Consider the following 17,216-nt stretch of genomic DNA (forward strand, 5'->3'; position numbering starts at 1 on the left):
AAAGTCACAAGCTGTAAGCAAAGTTAAATGCTGCTAAGAGTTGTTCTTTTGCTAATTTGTGAAGCTTAATAGAAGTTATAAGCGAAGTTGAATATTGTTAAGTGTTATTCCACAGCTCTGTTTAGCTTTTAGGCTGTATTCCTTTTATCCTTGCCCTCACTGTCCTTTCGTCACACACACACAGACATTAACATACACACTCACAAAAAAACACACAGAGACACACAGACACTGGGACAGTTCTTGACTCCTTTTTGGTTTGATTGCCTGGATTTTGTTTGGTTTTGTTGTTGCTTTGTTTCCTTGGTGTGCCTGAAGTGTCCAGTCAGGAGCAGAGTGACTCTTGCCAAGGAACTCTGTGGTGCTGTCACTTAATATTAAAGCTGTTTTATGCTACTCCCCTGCTGGGGATTTTTAAAGTGCTCTCAAGCCCTCCTTCATAAGAGGGTGAAGGAGCCCTGGCCAAGCTCTGGCCCTGGGGGCACAGGGATGCTGCTAGGGGGTCCCTGTCTCCCTGTTCCAACTGTGACGGCCCTGAGCCCCTGTCCCCGTGTCAGGCTCTGGGCTTGATCTCCTCGAACATCCTCAGCGGGAGGCTGCAGCGCCAGGGGCAGGGGGACCCAGAGGGACACGGGATGCCACTGTGAACCAGCAGCTTTGGACTTCTCTGGGAGGAACTGTGAGTGGGAGCTGGCTTGAAGTGACCTCCCCAGTAAGGTCACAGAGCCCCTGAGATGTCACACTGCCTCCTGGGATGTCACAGCCCACCCTGAGATCTCACAAATCCCCCTTGTGATGTCACAGAGCCAGTGCTGCTCTATCACTCTGGGATGTCATACAGTTGCGCTGTGATGGCACAGAAGACTCTGGCATCACAAAGTCAGCCCGTGTCACAATCCCCTAGTGCAAGCGGGAATCATGACAGTTCATTTTCCCCATCTCAGAATTAGCAGAAGTAGATAGGCTTATCATGAGAAACTGAATGTGATGAACATGTTAGAAATGCAAGGCTCCAAGTTATTAATTTTTAATTTAATAAAAGTTATTAAGTGTACCAAATATAAACTTTGAGAAAAATGAAAAAAAGCCACTATAAAAAAAAGTCAATGTGGAGCCCGGGATTGCCACCGGGTGAGACACAGGTTTGACAGCTGCAGCAGAGGGTCCTCTATGCTTCACACCGACCGTCCTGTCTGACCCATTTTTATACGATTTTCCTTGCCTGAGCCAGAGTCCCCTTTCTTCCTTTTCAAAGTGCATGTATTCATGTGGAGTTCTTTTCTCTGTGGCAAGTTGAACAATACGTGTCCGGAGAGTGATGAACACCTGTGTTTGCAGTCCCGGAATTCGGATTTGAGATGTACCTCCCTGATGGCTCTGACTATCTCGGTCTCGGATATTTATCGTGTATTTATCGTCCGGGTGTTTCTCGGACAACCTTGATGCATGATCCCTCTCTGGGCTGGCCACTTTCGTTCGCTTGTAAATAAAGTCCTCCCTCTCTCGTCCAGGTGGCTTTGACATGGTGTTGCAATCGCTGTTGCTGGCTTGTGCGATTTAAAAACTTCCTATAAGAGTATAATTTAACAGCACATAACTATAAAAGAGACGACAATTTTATTTGCACGAATTATCCTATAGACATATAACAGTCCTAATGATTCCTTGAGGCCTTGCAGTGTCACAATGTTCTCCATGGTTCCACAGGCCCCACAGTGTCATGTGACTCCTCTGTTCCATGAGTCCTGCAATGTCACAATGGACCTTTGGACCAATGGACCATGGGGCTTTGCAGTGTCACAACGCTCTCCTTTGGCTCCACAGGGTCACAATGGAGCACTGATTACAGGCAGCCTCTCTGTGTTACCCTGGAGCTTTGTTTCCGTGGGGTCTCGCAGTGTCCCAATGGAGCCTTGGTTGGATGGGGCCTCACAGTGTCACAATGATGCCTACATTCCACTGAGGCACACGGCGTCACTAGGGTCCCCTTGCTTCCATGAGGCCCAGCAATGTCACAGTGGTGTCCATGAATCCATGAGGACTCACAGTATCCCAATGGTCTCTTGATCTCACATGGTCCCACAGTGTCCCAATGGTCCCTTGGTCTCACAAGGCCCCACAGTGTCCCAATGGTCACTTCTTCTCACATGGCCCCACAGTGTAACAATGGTCCCTTGGTTCCATGGTTCCTGGTCTGGTGCATTCCCCTTTCCCCTTCTCAGGCCACCCTGCCAGCTGAGAAATGCTCACTGGGCCAGGGCCTTGGCCAGCAGCCCCTGGGCTCAGCTCCTCTGGAGCTCATCAAAGACACTGTCTGCTCCAGGCTCAACCCTTCATCCCCTGGGGAGATGCCAAAGCCTCCAGAGGGAGCATTTCCCTTTGCTCAGGGGAATTTCTCACAGGTGCCTTGTAGTGACTCTTTGTGTCTGTGTGCACACAGGAGTGCCTGTGCAGGGGGAAATGTGGCAGAAATGCTGCTCTCTGAGGGCTTTGATTGCCTTGGATAGCTGAGCCAGTCAGGCCTGCAAGTAAGGTTAAGTCATGTCACCCTGATTCTTAAGATTTTCTAAAGCCTTCTGAGTTTCCATTCTGTTGGAGAACCTTCCCACACAATTTCTGTCAACAACATATTGTTTACAATCTTTTATGGGGCTGGACAAACTTGATGTACTAGTGCTTTGTCCAATGTCTTTGGACAGGTGGCCCATTCACTCTCCAATCTAATGTCACCTTTGGGAAAGTATAAAAGTTGGAGTCAGAGAATAAACTTTTCTCTTTACCTTGAAAATAGCAGGTGGCTCGCGTCGTGCTTTCACGTGTCTTATAGCGACAAAGTCACAAGCTGTAAGCAAAGTTAAATGCTGCTAAGAGTTGTTCTTTTGCTAATTTGTGAAGCTTAATAGAAGTTATAAGCGAAGTTGAATATTGTTAAGTGTTATTCCACAGCTCTGTTTAGCTTTTAGGCTGTATTCCTTTTATCCTTGCCCTCACTGTCCTTTCGTCACACACACACACACACACACACACACACACACCCACACCCACACACACACACACAAACACACAGAGACACACAGACACCGGGACAGTTCTTGACTCCTTTTTGGTTTCATTGCCTGGATTTTGTTTGGTTTTGTTGTTGCTTTGTTTCCTTGGTGTGCCTGAAGTGTCCAGTCAGGAGCAGAGTGACTCTTGCCAAGGAACTCTGTGGTGCTGTCACTTAATCTTAAAGCTGTTTTATGCTACTCCCCTGCTGGGGATTTTTAAAGTGCTCTCAAGCCCTCCTTCATAAGAGGGTGAAGGAGCCCTGGCCAAGCTCTGGCCCTGGGGGCACAGGGATGCTGCTAGGGGGTCCCTGTCTCCCTGTTCCAACTGTGACGGCCCTGAGCCCCTGTCCCCGTGTCAGGCTCTGGGCTTGATCTCCTCGAACATCCTCAGCGGGAGGCTGCAGCGCCAGGGGCAGGGGGACCCAGAGGGACACGGGATGCCACCGGGCACGAGCAGCTTTGGACTTCTCTGGGAGGAACTGTGAGTGGGAGCTGGCTTGAAGTGACCTCCCCAGTAAGGTCACAGAGCCCCTGAGATGTCACACTGCCTCCTGGGATGTCACAGCCCACCCTGAGATCTCACAAATCCCCCTTGTGATGTCACAGAGCCAGTGCTGCTCTATCACTCTGGGATGTCATACAGTTGCGCTGTGATGGCACAGAAGACTCTGGCATCACAAAGTCAGCCCGTGTCACAATCCTCTAGTGCAAGCGGAAATCATGACAGTTCATTTTCCCCATCTCAGAATTAGCAGAAGTAGATAGGCTTATCATGAGAAACTGAATGTGATGAACATGTTAGAAATGCAAGGCTCCAAGTTATTAATTTTTAATTTAATAAAAGTTATTAAGTGTACCAAATATAAACTTTGAGAAAAATGAAAAAAAGCCACTATAAAAAAAAGTCAATGTGGAGCCCGGGATTGCCACCGGGTGAGACACAGGTTTGACAGCTGCAGCAGAGGGTCCTCTATGCTTCACACCGACCGTCCTGTCTGACCCATTTTTATACGATTTTCCTTGCCTGAGCCAGAGTCCCCTTTCTTCCTTTTCAAAGTGCATGTATTCATGTGGAGTTCTTTTCTCTGTGGCAAGTTGAACAATACGTGTCCGGAGAGTGATGAACACCTGTGTTTGCAGTCCCGGAATTCGGATTTGAGATGTACCTCCCTGATGGCTCTGACTATCTCGGTCTCGGATATTTATCGTGTATTTATCGTCCGGGTGTTTCTCGGACAACCTTGATGCATGATCCCTCTCTGGGCTGGCCACTTTCGTTCGCTTGTAAATAAAGTCCTCCCTCTCTCGTCCAGGTGGCTTTGACATGGTGTTGCAATCGCTGTTGCTGGCTTGTGCGATTTAAAAACTTCCTATAAGAGTATAATTTAACAGCACATAACTATAAAAGAGACGACAATTTTATTTGCACGAATTATCCTATAGACATATAACAGTCCTAATGATTCCTTGAGGCCTTGCAGTGTCACAATGTTCTCCATGGTTCCACAGGCCCCACAGTGTCATGTGACTCCTCTGTTCCATGAGTCCTGCAATGTCACAATGGACCTTTGGACCAATGGACCATGGGGCTTTGCAGTGTCACAACGCTCTCCTTTGGCTCCACAGGGTCACAATGGAGCACTGATTACAGGCAGCCTCTCTGTGTTACCCTGGAGCTTTGTTTCCGTGGGGTCTCGCAGTGTCCCAATGGAGCCTTGGTTGGATGGGGCCTCACAGTGTCACAATGATGCCTACATTCCACTGAGGCACACGGCGTCACCAGGGTCCCCTTGCTTCCATGAGGCCCAGCAATGTCACAGTGGTGTCCATGAATCCATGAGGACTCACAGTGTCCCAATGGTCTCTTGATCTCACATGGTCCCACAGTGTCCCAATGGTCCCTTGGTCTCACAAGGCCCCACAGTGTCCCAATGGTCACTTCTTCTCACATGGCCCCACAGTGTAACAATGGTCCCTTGGTTCCATGGTTCCTGGTCTGGTGCATTCCCCTTTCCCCTTCTCAGGCCACCCTGCCAGCTGAGAAATGCTCACTGGGCCTGGGCCTTGGCCAGCAGCCCCTGGGCTCAGCTCCTCTGGAGCTCATCAAAGACACTGTCTGCTCCAGGCTCAACCCTTCATCCCCTGGGGAGATGCCAAAGCCTCCACAGGGAGCATTTCCCTTTGCTCAGGGGAATTTCTCACAGGTGCCTTGTAGTGACTCTTTGTGTCTGTGTGCACACAGGAGTGCCTGTGCTCAGGGAAATGTGGCAGAAATGCTGCTCTCTGAGGGCTTTGATTGCCTTGGATAGCTGAGCCAGTCAGGCCTGGAAGTAAGGTTAAGTCATGTCACCCTGATTCTTAAGATTTTCTAAAGCCTTCTGAGTTTCCATTCTGTTGGAGAACCTTCCCACACAATTTCTGTCAACAACATATTGTTTACAATCTTTTATGGGGCTGGACAAACTTGATGTACTAGTGCTTTGTCCAATGTCTTTGGACAGGTGGTCCATTCACTCTCCAATCCATTGTCACCTTTGGGAAAGTATAAAAGTTGGAGTCAGAGAATAAACTTTTCTCTTTACCTTGAAAATAGCAGGTGGCTCGCGTCGTGCTTTCACGTGTCTTATAGAGACAAAGTCACAAGCTGTAAGCAAAGTTAAATGCTGCTAAGAGTTGTTCTTTTGCTAATTTGTGAAGCTTAATAGAAGTTATAAGCAAAGTTGAATATTGTTAAGTGTTATTCCACAGCTCTGTTTAGCTTTTAGGCTGTATTCCTTTTATCCTTGCCCTCACTGTCCTTTCGTCACACACACACACACACACACACCCACACACACCCACACCCACACACACACACAAACACACAGAGACACACAGACACCGGGACAGTTCTTGACTCCTTTTTGGTTTGATTGCCTGGATTTTGTTTGGTTTTGTTGTTGCTTTGTTTCCTTGGTGTGCCTGAAGTGTCCAGTCAGGAGCAGAGTGACTCTTGCCAAGGAACTCTGTGGTGCTGTCACTTAATCTTAAAGCTGTTTTATGCTACTCCCCTGCTGGGGATTTTTAAAGTGCTCTCAAGCCCTCCTTCATAAGAGGGTGAAGGAGCCCTGGCCAAGCTCTGGCCCTGGGGGCACAGGGATGCTGCTAGGGGGTCCCTGTCTCCCTGTTCCAACTGTGACGGCCCTGAGCCCCTGTCCCCGTGTCAGGCTCTGGGCTTGATCTCCTCGAACATCCTCAGCGGGAGGCTGCAGCGCCAGGGGCAGGGGGACCCAGAGGGACACGGGATGCCACCGGGCACGAGCAGCTTTGGACTTCTCTGGGAGGAACTGTGAGTGGGAGCTGGCTTGAAATGACCTCCCCAGTAAGGTCACAGAGCCCCTGAGATGTCACACTGCCTCCTGGGATGTCACAGCCCACCCTGAGATCTCACAAATCCCCCTTGTGATGTCACAGAGCCAGTGCTGCTCTATCACTCTGGGATGTCATACAGTTGCGCTGTGATGGCACAGAAGACTCTGGCATCACAAAGTCAGCCCGTGTCACAATCCTCTAGTGCAAGCGGGAATCATGACAGTTCATTTTCCCCGTCTCAGAATTAGCAGAAGTAGATAGGCTTATCATGAGAAACTGAATGTGATGAACATGCTAGAAATGCAAGGCTCCAAGTTATTAATTTTTAATTTAATAAAAGTTATGAAGTGTACCAAATATAAACTTTGAGAAAAATGAAAAAAAGCCACTATAAAAAAAAGTCAATGTGGAGCCCGGGATTGCCACCGGGTGAGACACAGGTTTGACAGCTGCAGCAGAGGGTCCTCTATGCTTCACACCGACCGTCCTGTCTGACCCATTTTTATACGATTTTCCTTGCCTGAGCCAGAGTCCCCTTTCTTCCTTTTCAAAGTGCATGTATTCATGTGGAGTTCTTTTCTCTGTGGCAAGTTGAACAATACGTGTCCGGAGAGTGATGAACACCTGTGTTTGCAGTCCCGGAATTCGGATTTGAGATGTACCTCCCTGATGGCTCTGACTATCTCGGTCTCGGATATTTATCGTGTATTTATCGTCCGGGTGTTTCTCGGACAACCTTGATGCATGATCCCTCTCTGGGCTGGCCACTTTCGTTCGCTTGTAAATAAAGTCCTCCCTCTCTCGTCCAGGTGGCTTTGACATGGTGTTGCAATCGCTGTTGCTGGCTTGTGCGATTTAAAAACTTCCTATAAGAGTATAATTTAACAGCACATAACTATAAAAGAGACGACAATTTTATTTGCACGAATTATCCTATAGACATATAACAGTCCTAATGATTCCTTGAGGCCTTGCAGTGTCACAATGTTCTCCATGGTTCCACAGGCCCCACAGTGTCATGTGACTCCTCTGTTCCATGAGTCCTGCAATGTCACAATGGACCTTTGGACCAATGGACCATGGGGCTTTGCAGTGTCACAACGCTCTCCTTTGGCTCCACAGGGTCACAATGGAGCACTGATTACAGGCAGCCTCTCTGTGTTACCCTGGAGCTTTGTTTCCGTGGGGTCTCGCAGTGTCCCAATGGAGCCTTGGTTGGATGGGGCCTCACAGTGTCACAATGATGCCTACATTCCACTGAGGCACACGGCGTCACCTGGGTCCCCTTGCTTCCATGAGGCCCAGCAATGTCACAGTGGTGTCCATGAATCCATGAGGACTCACAGTGTCCCAATGGTCTCTTGATCTCACATGGTCCCACAGTGTCCCAATGGTCCCTTGGTCTCACAAGGCCCCACAGTGTCCCAATGGTCACTTCTTCTCACATGGCCCCACAGTGTAACAATGGTCCCTTGGTTCCATGGTTCCTGGTCTGGTGCATTCCCCTTTCCCCTTCTCAGGCCACCCTGCCAGCTGAGAAATGCTCACTGGGCCTGGGCCTTGGCCAGCAGCCCCTGGGCTCAGCTCCCCTGGAGCTCATCAAAGACACTGTCTGCTCCAGGCTCAACCCTTCATCCCCTGGGGAGATGCCAAAGCCTCCACAGGGAGCATTTCCCTTTGCTCAGGGGAATTTCTCACAGGTGCCTTGTAGTGACTCTTTGTGTCTGTGTGCACACAGGAGTGCCTGTGCTCAGGGAAATGTGGCAGAAATGCTGCTCTCTGAGGGCTTTGATTGCCTTGGATAGCTGAGCCAGTCAGGCCTGGAAGTAAGGTTAAGTCATGTCACCCTGATTCTTAAGATTTTCTAAAGCCTTCTGAGTTTCCATTCTGTTGGAGAACCTTCCCACACAATTTCTGTCAACAACATATTGTTTACAATCTTTTATGGGGCTGGACAAACTTGATGTACTAGTGCTTTGTCCAATGTCTTTGGACAGGTGGTCCATTCACTCTCCAATCCATTGTCACCTTTGGGAAAGTATAAAAGTTGGAGTCAGAGAATAAACTTTTCTCTTTACCTTGAAAATAGCAGGTGGCTCGCGTCGTGCTTTCACGTGTCTTATAGAGACAAAGTCACAAGCTGTAAGCAAAGTTAAATGCTGCTAAGAGTTGTTCTTTTGCTAATTTGTGAAGCTTAATAGAAGTTATAAGCAAAGTTGAATATTGTTAAGTGTTATTCCACAGCTCTCTTTAGCTTTTAGGCTGTATTCCTTTTATCCTTGCCCTCACTGTCCTTTCGTCACACACACACACACACACACACACCCACCCACACCCACACACACACACAAACACACAGAGACACACAGACACCGGGACAGTTCTTGACTCCTTTTTGGTTTGATTGCCTGGATTTTGTTTGGTTTTGTTGTTGCTTTGTTTCCTTGGTGTGCCTGAAGTGTCCAGTCAGGAGCAGAGTGACTCTTGCCAAGGAACTCTGTGGTGCTGTCACTTAATATTAAAGCTGTTTTATGCTACTCCCCTGCTGGGGATTTTTAAAGTGCTCTCAAGCCCTCCTTCATAAGAGGGTGAAGGAGCCCTGGCCAAGCTCTGGCCCTGGGGGCACAGGGATGCTGCTAGGGGGTCCCTGTCTCCCTGTCCCAACTGTGACGGCCCTGAGTCCCTGTCCCCGTGTCAGGCTTTGGGCTTGATCTCCTCGAACATCCTCAGCGGGAGGCTGCAGCGCCAGGGGCAGGGGGACCCAGAGGGACACGGGATGCCACTGTGCACCAGCAACTTTGGACTTCTCTGGGAGGAACTGTGAGTGGGAGCTGGCTTGAAGTGACCTCCCCAGTAAGGTCACAGAGCCCCTGAGATGTCACACTGCCTCCTGGGATGTCACAGCCCACCCTGAGATCTCACAAATCCCCCTTGTGATGTCACAGAGCCAGTGCTGATCTAGCACTCTGGGATGTCATACAGTTGCGCTGTGATGGCACAGAAGACTCTGGCATCACAAAGTCAGCCCGTGTCACAATCCTCTAGTGCAAGCGGGAATCATGACAGTTCATTTTCCCCATCTCAGAATTAGCAGAAGTAGATAGGCTTATCATGAGAAACTGAATGTGATGAACATGTTAGAAATGCAAGGCTCCAAGTTATTAATTTTTAATTTAATAAAAGTTATGAAGTGTACCAAATATAAACTTTGAGAAAAATGAAAAAAAGCCACTATAAAAAAAAGTCAATGTGGAGCCCGGGATTGCCACCGGGTGAGACACAGGTTTGACAGCTGCAGCAGAGGGTCCTCTATGCTTCACACCGACCGTCCTGTCTGACCCATTTTTATACGATTTTCCTTGCCTGAGCCAGAGTCCCCTTTCTTCCTTTTCAAAGTGCATGTATTCATGTGGAGTTCTTTTCTCTGTGGCAAGTTGAACAATACGTGTCCGGAGAGTGATGAACACCTGTGTTTGCAGTCCCGGAATTCGGATTTGAGATGTACCTCCCTGATGGCTCTGACTATCTCGGTCTCGGATATTTATCGTGTATTTATCGTCCGGGTGTTTCTCGGACAACCTTGATGCATGATCCCTCTCTGGGCTGGCCACTTTCGTTCGCTTGTAAATAAAGTCCTCCCTCTCTCGTCCAGGTGGCTTTGACATGGTGTTGCAATCGCTGTTGCTGGCTTGTGCGATTTAAAAACTTCCTATAAGAGTATAATTTAACAGCACATAACTATAAAAGAGACGACAATTTTATTTGCACGAATTATCCTATAGACATATAACAGTCCTAATGATTCCTTGAGGCCTTGCAGTGTCACAATGTTCTCCATGGTTCCACAGGCCCCACAGTGTCATGTGACTCCTCTGTTCCATGAGTCCTGCAATGTCACAATGGACCTTTGGACCAATGGACCATGGGGCTTTGCAGTGTCACAACGCTCTCCTTTGGCTCCACAGGGTCACAATGGAGCACTGATTACAGGCAGCCTCTCTGTGTTACCCTGGAGCTTTGTTTCCGTGGGGTCTCGCAGTGTCCCAATGGAGCCTCGGTTGGATGGGGCCTCACAGTGTCACAATGATGCCTACATTCCACTGAGGCACACGGCGTCACTAGGGTCCCCTTGCTTCCATGAGGCCCAGCAATGTCACAGTGGTGTCCATGAATCCATGAGGACTCACAGTGTCCCAATGGTCTCTTGATCTCACATGGTCCCACAGTGTCCCAATGGTCCCTTGGTCTCACAAGGCCCCACAGTGTCCCAATGGTCACTTCTTCTCACATGGCCCCACAGTGTAACAATGGTCCCTTGGTTCCATGGTTCCTGGTCTGGTGCATTCCCCTTTCCCCTTCTCAGGCCACCCTGCCAGCTGAGAAATGTTCACTGGGCCTGGGCCTTGGCCAGCAGCCCCTGGGCTCAGCTCCTCTGGAGCTCATCAAAGACACTGTCTGCTCCAGGCTCAACCCTTCATCCCCTGGGGAGATGCCAAAGCCTCCACAGGGAGCATTTCCCTTTGCTCAGGGGAATTTCTCACAGGTGCCTTGTAGTGACTCTTTGTGTCTGTGTGCACACAGGAGTGCCTGTGCTCAGGGAAATGTGGCAGAAATGCTGCTCTCTGAGGGCTTTGATTGCCTTGGATAGCTGAGCCAGTCAGGCCTGGAAGTAAGGTTAAGGCATGTCACCCTGATCTTAAGATTTTCTAAAGCCTTCTGAGTTTACATTCTGTTGGAGAACCTTCCCACACAATTTCTGTCAACAACATATTGTTTACAATCTTTTATGGGGCTGGACAAACTTGATGTACTAGTGGTTTGTCCAATGTCTTTGGACAGGTGGCCCATTCACTCTCCAATCCAATGTCACCTTTGGGAAAGTATAAAAGTTGGAGTCAGAGAATAAACTTTTCTCTTTACCTTGAAAATAGCAGGTGGCTCGCGTCGTGCTTTCACGTGTCTTATAGCGACAAAGTCACAAGCTGTAAGCAAAGTTAAATGCTGCTAAGAGTTGTTCTTTTGCTAATCTGTGAAGCTTAATAGAAGTTATAAGCGAAGTTGAATATTGTTAAGTGTTATTCCACAGCTCTGTTTAGCTTTTAGGCTGTATTCCTTTTATCCTTGCCCTCACTGTCCTTTCGTCACACACACACACACACACACACACACACACCCACACCCACACACACACACACAAACACACAGAGACACACAGACACCGGGACAGTTCTTGACTCCTTTTTGGTTTGATTGCCTGGATTTTGTTTGGTTTTGTTGTTGCTTTGTTTCCTTGGTGTGCCTGAAGTGTCCAGTCAGGAGCAGAGTGACTCTTGCCAAGGAACTCTGTGGTGCTGTCACTTAATATTAAAGCTGTTTTATGCTACTCCCCTGCTGGGGATTTTTAAAGTGCTCTCAAGCCCTCCTTCATAAGAGGGTGAAGGAGCCCTGGCCAAGCTCTGGCCCTGGGGGCACAGGGATGCTGCTAGGGGTCCCTGTCTCCCTGTTCCAACTGTGACGGCCCTGAGCCCCTGTCCCCGTGTCAGGCTCTGGGCTTGATCTCCTCGAACATCCTCAGGGGGAGGCTGCAGCGCCAGGGGCAGGGGGACCCAGAGGGACACGGGATGCCACCGGGCACGAGCAGCTTTGGACTTCTCTGGGAGGAACTGTGAGTGGGAGCTGGCTTGAAGTGACCTCCCCAGTAAGGTCACAGAGCCCCTGAGATGTCACACTGCCTCCTGGGATGTCACAGCCCACCCTGAGATCTCACAAATCCCCCTTGTGATGTCACAGAGCCAGTGCTGCTCTATCACTCTGGGATGTCATACAGTTGCGCTGTGATGGCACAGAAGACTCTGGCATCACAAAGTCAGCCCGTGTCACAATCCTCTAGTGCAAGCGGAAATCATGACAGTTCATTTTCCCCATCTCAGAATTAGCAGAAGTAGATAGGCTTATCATGAGAAACTGAATGTGATGAACATGTTAGAAATGCAAGGCTCCAAGTTATTAATTTTTAATTTAATAAAAGTTATTAAGTGTACCAAATATAAACTTTGAGAAAAATGAAAAAAAGCCACTATAAAAAAAAGTCAATGTGGAGCCTGGGATTGCCACCGGGTGAGACACAGGTTGGACAGCTGCAGCAGAGGGTCCTCTATGCTTCACACCGACCGTCCTGTCTGACCCATTTTTATACGATTTTCCTTGCCTGAGCCAGAGTCCCCTTTCTTCCTTTTCAAAGTGCATGTATTCATGTGGAGTTCTTTTCTCTGTGGCAAGTTGAACAATACGTGTCCGGAGAGTGATGAACACCTGTGTTTGCAGTCCCGGAATTCGGATTTGAGATGTACCTCCCTGATGGCTCTGACTATCTCGGTCTCGGATATTTATCGTGTATTTATCGTCCGGGTGTTTCTCGGACAACCTTGATGCATGATCCCTCTCTGGGCTGGCCACTTTCGTTCGCTTGTAAATAAAGTCCTCCCTCTCTCGTCCAGGTGGCTTTGACATGGTGTTGCAATCGCTGTTGCTGGCTTGTGCGATTTAAAAACTTCCTATAAGAGTATAATTTAACAGCACATAACTATAAAAGAGACGACAATTTTATTTGCACGAATTATCCTATAGACATATAACAGTCCTAATGATTCCTTGAGGCCTTGCAGTGTCACAATGTTCTCCATGGTTCCACAGGCCCCACAGTGTCATGTGACTCCTCTGTTCCATGAGTCCTGCAATGTCACAATGGACCTTTGGACCAATGGACCATGGGGCTTTGCAGTGTCACAACGCTCTCCTTTGGCTCCACAGGGTCACAATGGAGCACTGATTACAGGCAGCCTCTCTGTGTTACCCTGGAGCTTTGTTTCCGTGGGGTCTCGCAGTGTCCCAATGGAGCCTCGGTTGGATGGGGCCTCACAGTGTCACAATGATGCCTACATTCCACTGAGGCACACGGCGTCACTAGGGTCCCCTTGCTTCCATGAGGCCCAGCAATGTCACAGTGGTGTCCATGAATCCATGAGGACTCACAGTATCCCAATGGTCTCTTGATCTCACATGGTCCCACAGTGTCCCAATGGTCCCTTGGTCTCACAAGGCCCCACAGTGTCCCAATGGTCACTTCTTCTCACATGGCCCCACAGTGTAACAATGGTCCCTTGGTTCCATGGTTCCTGGTCTGGTGCATTCCCCTTTCCCCTTCTCAGGCCACCCTGCCAGCTGAGAAATGCTCACTGGGCCTGGGCCTTGGCCAGCAGCCCCTGGGCTCAGCTCCTCTGGAGCTCATCACAGACACTGTCTGCTCCAGGCTCAACCCTTCATCCCCTGGGGAGATGCCAAAGCCTCCACAGGGAGCATTTCCCTTTGCTCAGGGGAATTTCTCACAGGTGCCTTGTAGTGACTCTTTGTGTCTGTGTGCACACAGGAGTGCCTGTGCTCAGGGAAATGTGGCAGAAATGCTGCTCTCTGAGGGCTTTGATTGCCTTGGATAGCTGAGCCAGTCAGGCCTGGAAGTAAGGTTAAGGCATGTCACCCTGATTCTTAAGATTTTCTAAAGCCTTCTGAGTTTCCATTCTGTTGGAGAACCTTCCCACACAATTTCTGTCAACAACATATTGTTTACAATCTTTTATGGGGCTGGACAAACTTGATGTACTAGTGCTTTGTCCAATGTCTTTGGACAGGTGGTCCATTCACTCTCCAATCCATTGTCACCTTTGGGAAAGTATAAAAGTTGGAGTCAGAGAATAAACTTTTCTCTTTACCTTGAAAATAGCAGGTGGCTCGCGTCGTGCTTTCACGTGTCTTATAGAGACAAAGTCACAAGCTGTAAGCAAAGTTAAATGCTGCTAAGAGTTGTTCTTTTGCTAATTTGTGAAGCTTAATAGAAGTTATAAGCGAAGTTGAATATTGTTAAGTGTTATTCCACAGCTCTGTTTAGCTTTTAGGCTGTATTCCTTTTATCCTTGCCCTCACTGTCCTTTCGTCACACACACACACACACACACACACACACACACCCACACCCACACACACACACACAAACACACAGAGACACACAGACACCGGGACAGTTCTTGACTCCTTTTTGGTTTGATTGCCTGGATTTTGTTTGGTTTTGTTGTTGCTTTGTTTCCTTGGTGTGCCTGAAGTGTCCAGTCAGGAGCAGAGTGACTCTTGCCAAGGAACTCTGTGGTGCTGTCACTTAATATTAAAGCTGTTTTATGCTACTCCCCTGCTGGGGATTTTTAAAGTGCTCTCAAGCCCTCCTTCATAAGAGGGTGAAGGAGCCCTGGCCAAGCTCTGGCCCTGGGGGCACAGGGATGCTGCTAGGGGGTCCCTGTCTCCCTGTTCCAACTGTGACGGCCCTGAGTCCCTGTCCCCGTGTCAGGCTCTGGGCTTGATCTCCTCGAACATCCTCAGGGGGAGGCTGCAGCGCCAGGGGCAGGGGGACCCAGAGGGACACGGGATGCCACCGGGCACGAGCAGCTTTGGACTTCTCTGGGAGGAACTGTGAGTGGGAGCTGGCTTGAAGTGACCTCCCCAGTAAGGTCACAGAGCCCCTGAGATGTCACACTGCCTCCTGGGATGTCACAGCCCACCCTGAGATCTCACAAATCCCCCTTGTGATGTCACAGAGCCAGTGCTGCTCTAGCACTCTGGGATGTCATACAGTTGCGCTGTGATGGCACAGAAGACTCTGGCATCACAAAGTCAGCCCGTGTCACAATCCTCTAGTGCAAGCGGGAATCATGACAGTTCATTTTCCCCATCTCAGAATTAGCAGAAGTAGATAGGCTTATCATGAGAAACTGAATGTGATGAACATGTTAGAAATGCAAGGCTCCAAGTTATTAATTTTTAATTTAATAAAAGTTATTAAGTGTACCAAATATAAACTTTGAGAAAAATGAAAAAAAGCCACTATAAAAAAAAGTCAATGTGGAGCCCGGGATTGCCACCGGGTGAGACACAGGTTGGACAGCTGCAGCAGAGGGTCCTCTATGCTTCACACCGACCGTCCTGTCTGACCCATTTTTATACGATTTTCCTTGCCTGAGCCAGAGTCCCCTTTCTTCCTTTTCAAAGTGCATGTATTCATGTGGAGTTCTTTTCTCTGTGGCAAGTTGAACAATACGTGTCCGGAGAGTGATGAACACCTGTGTTTGCAGTCCCGGAATTCGGATTTGAGATGTACCTCCCTGATGGCTCTGACTATCTCGGTCTCGGATATTTATCGTGTATTTATCGTCCGGGTGTTTCTCGGACAACCTTGATGCATGATCCCTCTCTGGGCTGGCCACTTTCGTTCGCTTGTAAATAAAGTCCTCCCTCTCTCGTCCAGGTGGCTTTGACATGGTGTTGCAATCGCTGTTGCTGGCTTGTGCGATTTAAAAACTTCCTATAAGAGTATAATTTAACAGCACATAACTATAAAAGAGACGACAATTTTATTTGCACGAATTATCCTATAGACATATAACAGTCCTAATGATTCCTTGAGGCCTTGCAGTGTCACAATGTTCTCCATGGTTCCACAGGCCCCACAGTGTCATGTGACTCCTCTGTTCCATGAGTCCTGCAATGTCACAATGGACCTTTGGACCAATGGACCATGGGGCTTTGCAGTGTCACAACGCTCTCCTTTGGCTCCACAGGGTCACAATGGAGCACTGATTACAGGCAGCCTCTCTGTGTTACCCTGGAGCTTTGTTTCCGTGGGGTCTCGCAGTGTCCCAATGGAGCCTTGGTTGGATGGGGCCTCACAGTGTCACAATGATGCCTACATTCCACTGAGGCACACGGCGTCACCTGGGTCCCCTTGCTTCCATGAGGCCCAGCAATGTCACAGTGGTGTCCATGAATCCATGAGGACTCACAGTATCCCAATGGTCTCTTGATCTCACAAGGCCCCACAGTGTCCCAATGGTCACTTCTTCTCACATGGCCCCACAGTGTAACAATGGTCCCTTGGTTCCATGGTTCCTGGTCTGGTGCATTCCCCTCTCCCCTTCTCAGGCCACCCTGCCTGCTGAGAAATGCTCACTGGGCCTGGGCCTTGGCCAGCAGCCCCTGGGCTCAGCTCCTCTGGAGCTCATCACAGACACTGTCTGCTCCAGGCTCAACCCTTCATCCCCTGGGGAGATGCCAAAGCCTCCACAGGGAGCATTTCCCTTTGCTCAGGGGAATTTCTCACAGGTGCCTTGTAGTGACTCTTTGTGTCTGTGTGCACACAGGAGTGCCTGTGCTCAGGGAAATGTGGCAGAAATGCTGCTCTCTGAGGGCTTTGATTGCCTTGGATAGCTGAGCCAGTCAGGCCTGGAAGTAAGGTTAAGTCATGTCACCCTGATTCTTAAGATTTTCTAAAGCCTTCTGAGTTTCCATTCTGTTGGAGAACCTTCCCACACAATTTCTGTCAACAACATATTGTTTACAATCTTTTATGGGGCTGGACAAACTTGATGTACTAGTGCTTTGTCCAATGTCTTTGGACAGGTGGTCCATTCACTCTCCAATCCATTGTCACCTTTGGGAAAGTATAAAAGTTGGAGTCAGAGAATAAACTTTTCTCTTTACCTTGAAAATAGCAGGTGGCTCGCGTCGTGCTTTCACGTGTCTTATAGCGACAAAGTCACAAGCTGTAAGCAAAGTTAAATGCTGCTAAGAGTTGTTCTTTTGCTAATCTGTGAAGCTTAATAGAAGTTATAAGCGAAGTTGAATATTGTTAAGTGTTATTCCACAGCTCTGTTTAGCTTTTAGGCTGTATTCCTTTTATCCTTGCCCTCACTGTCCTTTCGTCACACACACACACACACA

The sequence above is a fragment of the Lonchura striata genome, chromosome 37 (assembly GCF_050655825.1).
Source record: "Lonchura striata isolate lonStrDom1 chromosome 37, ASM5065582v1, whole genome shotgun sequence".
Classification (NCBI taxonomy): Eukaryota; Metazoa; Chordata; class Aves; order Passeriformes; family Estrildidae; genus Lonchura; species Lonchura striata.